The sequence below is a fragment of the Nuphar pumila genome, chromosome 12, assembly GCF_984573655.1.
Source record: "Nuphar pumila chromosome 12, dmNupPumi1.hap1.1, whole genome shotgun sequence".
NCBI lineage: Eukaryota > Viridiplantae > Streptophyta > Magnoliopsida > Nymphaeales > Nymphaeaceae > Nuphar > Nuphar pumila.
Window position 1 is genome coordinate 59941575 of NC_143260.1, and position 8525 is coordinate 59950099.

Consider the following 8525-nt stretch of genomic DNA (forward strand, 5'->3'; position numbering starts at 1 on the left):
TCTCTTTCAAGTATTTGCTTGTTTATATATAGCATATACTTTCTGAAGTAGTATCTGACCCTAGTTCTTGGTTGAGTCCTTTGAGACACTTTGGTGTTCAACCGCTCGCCTCGTAACTATTGTCAGATATATATGTTGAATATGCAGTATATGCGTTCCTAAAAATGGTATCTTACCCTAGTTCTTGGTTGAGCCCTTCGAGACACTTCGTGTTCACCGGCTTGCCTCGTAACTCTCGTTGGATGCTAAACTTCGTGTATATCATTTGGTGACTGCCGTTGCGTCTTATATCGCCAAGGCTTTGTAATTTACCTTTGTCGTTGCATCGTATGATGCTAAGGCTATGCACTTCCGATTACACATTTATATTACGCCGTCGCGTTGAATGACGCCAAGGCTCATGCTTTCTGCAAATATATATGTAGAATATTTTGTTCGATTAAACACCCTGAATACTAGTATATGCATTTCCTTTACGCCGTCGCCATATAAAGTACATGCTTTTGCTTATATTACATATATGGTGCATAAATGAGCGTTCAAATGAAGATCAAGTCCAAATCGCCAACTTGATTCCATTACCACTCTTCGTTCAAGATTTTGCTTGATGAATGGAGCCCTTATTGGAAAGGCTTCGCTTTTTAGCAAAATGCTCTTTTCGTAAATACTAAGTCATTTACATGTGACCTGGCTATGGCCCAAGGTTCCAAACGACCTTAATGGATGCAAGGTACGCACAACAGTTCACATCCATTTCCTGAGTTAAGTGTAGCGATTTCCCACCAATGAGGGGAGATGCCTCTGAAATGGATAAAAGAAACACACACTTTCTCCATCAAAGAGAAAAAGTACTGCAGAAATTTCTGGAGAAAGCTAAAAATAGCTAAAAAAGAACGTAGTAGGATACTCCGTCATATGGCAGAGTGCTACCTAGTCCATGTAACACTTTCTACGATGTAGAAAGGATCGTCGCACTCCTGCCTTTGGAGCAGGGGAGGTGCTGGCTAAATGATTGGCAGAAGAGCTGCCGAAACCGGTTGAACGTCATAATGATGTCCGTTGTTGGAACAATGCCAGAATGACTCGTCTCCCAAATACCTGTAAGGGCACCTTGCTCGTAAGGGCCGCTGAGCCAGAGTAGTGGTTGCGCCTTGACTAGGTTGTGGGCTCGTTGCGCAAAAATATGTCGAGCAACCGATCCATTGTGATCGTGTCATATGCATGCTCATCGAGAGTCTGATATACAACTAGACTCGTAAGGGCCGCAGAGCCAGAGTACGTTGTCCACCCGGAAGAGGTGTGATGCTCGTGATGGCCGCAGTGCTGAGAGCAGAGTCAAGCATGCATATGAATAAAATGAAAAGACCCCGCGATTGATGTCCCTGTTCGGGGCATACTGAACCGGGTAGAGTACATACTCCTCAACGACTGCCCTATAGGAATGCATTAATTAGCTTGTCAGACTGGCAGACCCCTTCAGAATTTCTCACCGAGGAAGACGGTGATGGTACAACCTTGAGTGACTTATATTACCTTTGAACATGATAGAGTTCATGATGGCCTCCGTCACTCAGAGGTATGGAGGTCGTGGTTATCTTTAGATTCTAAGGATTGAACCCAACTACTGCAGTAGCAGAATGCATTCGAATACCTAGTAGAGACTTTTTCCGGTATGATTGTACTGTCCTATTAGGGGGATGGGGTCAACAAGCATCTGGGGTATCTAAAAATACATAGAATAATCAACCCCCAGATCGTTGCGTTGGTACTCAGATATACCTCCCTTAAGCCCAAAGAGAGGGGTTAATTATCGAAATAAAGCATTAGCTTAGGTTCAACAATGCTTGAATGTATGAGTGGATGGACATTGTTGAGTTAGTCCTGCATAACCTTTGTGAATGTGTCATGATCGGTATATGACTGGACCGACTGGGCGAAGACCCATGTTGTATCTGCACGACTAAGCGAAGCTCGAGGAGCTGTCCTTAGATGCGTGAGATACAGATGTGCCAAGTATGAATACTTGAGCTAGACACCTTTTTGTGACCCAAAAGAGGTCAAGGCTAAGTCGTGGAGACTTGAGCGAATGTTCAACTCATAGCCTTGAGGAGGCTCTTACGATGTACGCTAAGTCGTGGAGGCTTGAGTGTCGTTATTACGAACTGCGACCCTATGTGGTCAACACATTTATTTGAGTTGAATGAATGCGTGATTGCTTGCTTACCAGACCATCTGTGGTTCTAACCCCGTTTTATAAGGATTTCAGGTGTTGGACTTGCATTGCGATATGCGGAGCAAGGCGGCATTGAGTTACAGGGTTTCTCTAGACAGAGTTGTACTGATTCCTTTTATTGAACCTATACTGTTTTTCCAAGCAGTGATGTTATAATAAACATGTGGTTTTCGATAAAATGGAACACTTTGGTGGTCAATGAGTTGCTTGGCCACATACCTGTAAGGTGCCCAGGGTTTTCTAAAAGTGACGACTCATTATCGTCTGATTCCGCTGCTAAATGTTTTTCTAAGTTTCGTTGCAAAGAAAAAAAAAATCATGAAAATTTTAACTTAACTTTGTTTTGGAAATCCAGAGCGTTACAGTTGTATTGTATTTGATGACGTACTTTATGAAATATAGTTAAAGGAGGATCACAAATTTTGGAGACATTAGCAAAAATGATGTGCCAAGGTCGTACCTTATTTATGAATGTACTTCATTAGATTTAGTTAAAGAAGGTTCACACATTTTGGGGACATTCACAAACATGATTTGCTAATGTCATATTATATTTGTGAACGTATATCAAGAGTATATAATTAAATGAGTTTCACATATTGTGGGTGACATTTGCAAAAAAGCAAAAATATCTTAAAAAGTAAGAATAGAAGATTTTGGATATAAAGGGATTTCGGCAAATTGGGAGGCATTTTATAAGGTCAGTCCAAATATTTTCCATATTCAGAATATCATGGATATTTGTTACTATCCGTCCACCCCCTTTCATCGTGAGAGGGGAGTATCCGATATCATGGGCTGAACTGGTTTCCACGTGATTTTGGCCCTTTTCACTCAGTCATTAAACCAAATCTGATCTGAAACCCGTTAATCCAAACTCATTTGAATCCTCAAATCCTAGTAAACCCTCTTGGGTTGATCCAAATTTACTTAGTCTTAAACCAAACTCACAATCAAAGCTTATATTTTCCATTTTACCCAGGTACTAATCCAAAACCCACTATGAACGTGGAGTCAGTTACAAAATATTTGAATTTACTTAAACTTAATTGCATCCAAAATGGTTTTCAAGTGGATTTTTTTAACCTGATCCAAAGTAAATATGTGGATACATTTGAAACCTATTTAAATCAATTAAAACTCAATATGTTCCACATATTACTTCTACTTGGATCTTTTGCTTGTCAAATCCCATAAGTTCATCCATATTTAAGGAACCTTGGCCACTAGAGGGGTGGTTGAGATTCCATTCCCATGAGTGTCAAAACCTCTACCTTTAATGAGGGCAAGGGATAAGTCCTTGTGTAGCTGAAGTTGGGCCTCCCCTTGGGGGCAAGGGGTGCGCCACTAGTTTACACCATTGGGGAGCCAATGCGACTAAGTCTGATATGAAGGGTAGTTTTTTTGTCCATAATAATAATAAAAAAGCTAAAACTTAGTACACATCAAGGTTTTATGACCCTTAAGGGGGTCACGCTGATGGTTCTCTAGGTATCAATGAATTTTTCAGGTTGGGGATTCTTAAAATAACAAGTTATTGCAAAGAAATCCAGAGGGGTTGAGAGAGGTGGCAGCGTCGGCCAGCTCCTCCAAATAGTTGCTGCTATTGTCACCTCCCAGGGAGGCCGAGGGAAGTAGTGAAGAAGAAAAAGAAGAAGAGGAGATACCATAGATGGTCGAGGTCTCTGCCAGAACACCGGAGGGAGAGCGCAAGGAGAGAGGGAGGGAGTGAGAGAGGAGTGAGCATCGAGAGAGACAAGTGTTGTTGGTTTTTGAAAAAAAAATAGTGAGAAGGGGGTGGCGGTGGGGTATTAAAGTGGTTTGGGTTGGATTCGGTTGGATCCAACCCCAAAAGCAAAATACTTTAAAAGTGTCGAAAGTTGGGTTGTTGGATTGGTTTGGGTCCTGTGAACACCCCAAATATTTCAAAATATTGTAAATATTCCCTTTTTGCCCTTTGCCCCCATTTTCTGGGTAATTGAGTCAGTTTTAAATCTAAATTCCATTTTATTTCTCAAATTTTGTCGAAATTAAATTCATTTTACATATCTGACTCAATTTCGGATCCGAATCTAGATAAAAGATTCAAATTTGAGCTTCGTTGTCCAATTTTTAAATCAAATTCTCAAAATTACCAAAATAACTTTTGAAAAGCTCAGACACTTTGTCCGATATCCGTTTGGATCCATCGTGTTATATTCCTCGATTCGAGGTTTAAAACTCGAATATTTTCTCAAAACTTGGGTCCAAACCCATTTTCTGAAGAAATTTCTCCAAAATGGCATTGAATTCTCAGAAAAACACTTTTTTGTAAATATTTCTCAGAAAAATAAAAAAGTTAGTTTTAAATATTTGTTTTCTCATAAATTTTAGGGTTTTATTCTAAAAATATCAAAAAAATATAGAAATGAAGAAAAAAATAAAAAAATAAAAAAATATAGAAAAGAAAAAAATAAGTTTTTTGGAAAACATCTTCTAAAACCATTTTTTTGAAAGAACTTTTTAAAAGGGCAACTCTTTTGAAAAAACAGAAGTTCGTCTTTTTATAAAAAGCTTTTAACGAAAAATCTTAGGGTTTCAAGAACCCTCTCGAACCCTCTCTCTGGCCTTCTCCCTCTCTCGCCCGAACCCTCCATGGCCAACCCCCCCCCCCCCCCCCCCCATGTGCGACCTCCTCTCCATCGCCCTCCGATCCTCCGTGGCCTCCATCTCCCGTTCATCCCCAACAAACCTCTCTCTCGAACTCTCCTCTTCCTCTTTAAAAGGGGGAGCACGCAGGGGAAGCACCCATCCAGCTTCACCCCACCATCACTCTCGCCTTCCTTCGACGATTCACTTCATCATCTACCTTCACCCTTCCCCCTTCTGGCCTCCGTTACGACCCGTTTCCACCCTTCTGCATATGTGATCGGATCATCTTCGCTGAAGGAAATCGACCCTCTCTGCAGCAATACATAGAAGAAATACATCTCCTTTCTCAATCAAAGCCAAGCCACGATAGGTATTCCGGCTCTCTGCTATTCCAGTTCTTCCTTTTTCTTTTTCTATTCATCGCCCCAAGAAGAACACCCACGTAGCATCAGTTTGTTCATAACAAAACTGATCTACGTATGTGTGACATTAACAGAATGTCTATGTTCCAACATTGTTTTTTTTATCCTTTCCCGAGTTTCCTCGATTTTCTTTTTGGGTGTTTTTGCATAGATTGTAGTTTGTTTCTGTATTTACGTTTCCTTTGCAGTATGTTCTTTTCTGGTTTTCATGTCAGCCATTCAATGCTTAGATTCAAATCTTGTACATGATTTTTGATTAATATTGCTGGATTGATCTGCATTTGTATTTTGATTTTATTGCTTTTACTCCTCTTGTTGTTCATTGCATTTTTCTTTTACCCATACGGATTCAACATTTTATCATCATCCAACTCTTATACAGAATTTTAGTGTTGTTTACATCAGATTCTGCCAATCTGCCAACAGAATCACTTATATGCCTTTCCCCTCCTGGTGCTGACAAAATTTATGGAAGAACTATGGCTCTAGAGGAGACAGATCCAGAATCGAGTGCCGATTGGAAAAGGAGAAGTATAGTTTTCTCGATTTTTTTTTTAGATTTAATGTCATCCCTGTATAAGATCCACAGATCATTGTCTTCTTTTTCTTTCTTTGAGTTCTGTTCTTTAGTTCTTTAGCCAATAAACTACCTCAATATACAAATTCACTTGTTGGTATTATCTCATGGTCGGTGCTTATTTCTGCAATGATTTTGTCCCTATTGATTCAACAATGCTTTGTTTAATCTCATTAAACAGCGGGATGAAATCGGATCATGCCTTGCATCATTCCAAGTTGAATTTGCGATTGTGTATAGTCTGTTACTTATGGTTGTGCATAGTTAGACCAACCAAGGTATTCATTTAAACATCTCAAACTTAAGCACTTGCTATTCTGCATATGGATGTTGGTTAGAATCTATGGTGATAAGGTAAGGGGATTCATTGGTCGATTCTTCCACTGCTCAATAATTTATGACATCAAACAATGTAGAGTCTGTCTAATATTTGTAGGAGGCAATCAATACAAAGGCTCTTCAAAGGGAGTCCTGGCAGAAAAGAAAGTCTTCTGGCACTCTCTCCTTGTGAGCTCCAGGAATAGAAAGGCGCCGATTCAGTAGAATGGTTTGTGAAAGTTGAAAGAAATTGAAAGAAGCAAAAGCAAGTTTAAAATGAATCCTCTCCAACATGGGATCTTCAGTTTCTAAAAGCCATCTAATATCTTTATTCGATAACTGATAAAGAGGGAGAGTTGTTGCTTTATAGAGTCTTAAATTTTGCAGTAGCCTTATATGTTACTGTTAAGATTTTCTTTCTGGGTTTTTATTTTTTTTAGAGAGACATAAATGTGTAAAATCATTCAAAATTTTACTAAGAGTATATCCATTTTACTGATCATGTCAATACCATGCCTCATGTTATGTACATTCTGTAGTTTATCATTCATGCTAGCTTTCTTTATAGCACAGTATCTGCCCCATGGCATCTACTTTCATTCACCTAAAGTTTGTATCAATGGGTATTAGAATTCATGTATTTCTTCCTTTAGACACTGCCACATTTGCCTATAATGAAAAAAAAAGAGAAGGGGATAACGATGGAAGACAAAAGATTTTATCCCTGAATTTATACAGAGAAGATCTGTGAGTAAAAGTTCCAGGGTCTAGCCACTACTGATGGTCGTCGTCATGACCTTCATATGGTAATCAATTATGTCGTGAAGTCTTGGTGATGGCCGAATTTTGGGCATTGTTACATAGCCATTTGAGCCCTTTAATTGGCTAAGACAGGGTACCAGGTAAAACCCATGGAAGTGATGATCACATTTTTTTTTATTGTTATGTATTTATGGTTATCAACAACATTTGTTTTATCTTCACCTGTGCTATTGAACTTTTTTTTTTCATTCCCATCACTGTATCTAAAATAGTATAGTTGCACTAATGTATGATTTTCTGCATATCATTGTTCTTCATCCCTGTACCGAGCACGCTGTTGAGACAAAGGATGGTTACTTATTGGCCAACCAACGCAGTCCTAATGGACGAGAAGTGGCTAAATCTGACCCTGGCCCTGCTTTTTTTCTACAACATGGGCTGTTTCAGGGTGGGGATACTTGGTTTGCAAATTCTGTTGAGGAGTCCTTGGGGTTTATCCTTGTTGATTCTCGTTTTGATGTGTGGGTTGGAAACGTACGTGGTACACGTTGGAGCCATGGTCATATTTCCCTTTCTGAAAGTAACAAGGAGTTTTGGGATTGGAGTTGGGAGGAACTCGCTCTGTATGACCTTTCAACTATGATTGATTGTGTTCATTCGATGACAAATTCTAAAGTTTTCTTTGTTGGGCATTCACAGGGAATTATAATGGCTTTATCAACCTTTACTCAGCCAGACATAACAAAGATGGTTGCAGCTGCATCTCTTTTATGTCCTATATCATATCTGGATCATATCAGTTCCCACTTTGTTCTTAGAGCTGTTAGCATGCATCTTGCTCAGATGCTGTTGGCAATGGGCATGCATCAGTTTGACTTCCGGAGTGATATAGGCATCCAAGTACTGGAATCTATATGTGATGGCCACATTAAACTTAGTGATTTATTGTCATCTATAACAAGGGAAAATTGTTGCTTCAACAACACTCGTGTGGATCACTATCTTAAATATGAACCCCATCCTTCATCAACCAAAAATCTTAAGCATCTCTCCCATCTGGGTTCATAAAGACCCAAAAGCCATTTCCAGCAAGTTTTCCTTAGTTTCTGATATTGCCAACGCATCAGCATCACAACCTGCTATCGGCTATACCACACCCACATTTTCTGCAAATTGTCTGGACATAACCATTCGCTGTTTAAGCCTCCAGTCACCACAGTGACCCTTTGGATGAAAGCAGTTTTGCTGCAATCAAGTTGGTACTATCAAGAAAAGGGGTCCATTAATCCATTGCTGTCAGAAAAAGAAAGTCACTAATTTGACTTTACAAAAGCTCATTCCTTTGTGTATGATCACCCTACTGCTACAACGTTACCTGTGCATATAATATTTCCTGTCACCTGCACATTCCACCACACTTTCCACAACATATCATGTTCACTATGTCATAGCTGCGGCTGCAAGGACTGGTGAAAGTAAATTTTTTTTATTGAACCTGCAATTTTATTTCTTAATATAGCTTGTCAATGTCTTTACAACCATTAGCACATTCACATCTCCATCCACTACACTCATTCTACCC

General features: G+C 39.5%; 1 pseudogene across 1 annotated transcript; it reads left to right on the plus strand.

Annotated features, from left to right (window-relative positions):
* Positions 1–7228: 7228 nt before the first annotated feature.
* On the plus strand, positions 7229–8011 carry LOC149820958 (triacylglycerol lipase 1 pseudogene; annotated as a pseudogene). Its single transcript, XR_016426381.1, has one exon. The product of XR_016426381.1 is annotated as a triacylglycerol lipase 1 pseudogene (transcript).
* The last annotated feature ends 514 nt before the right edge of the window (positions 8012–8525 follow it).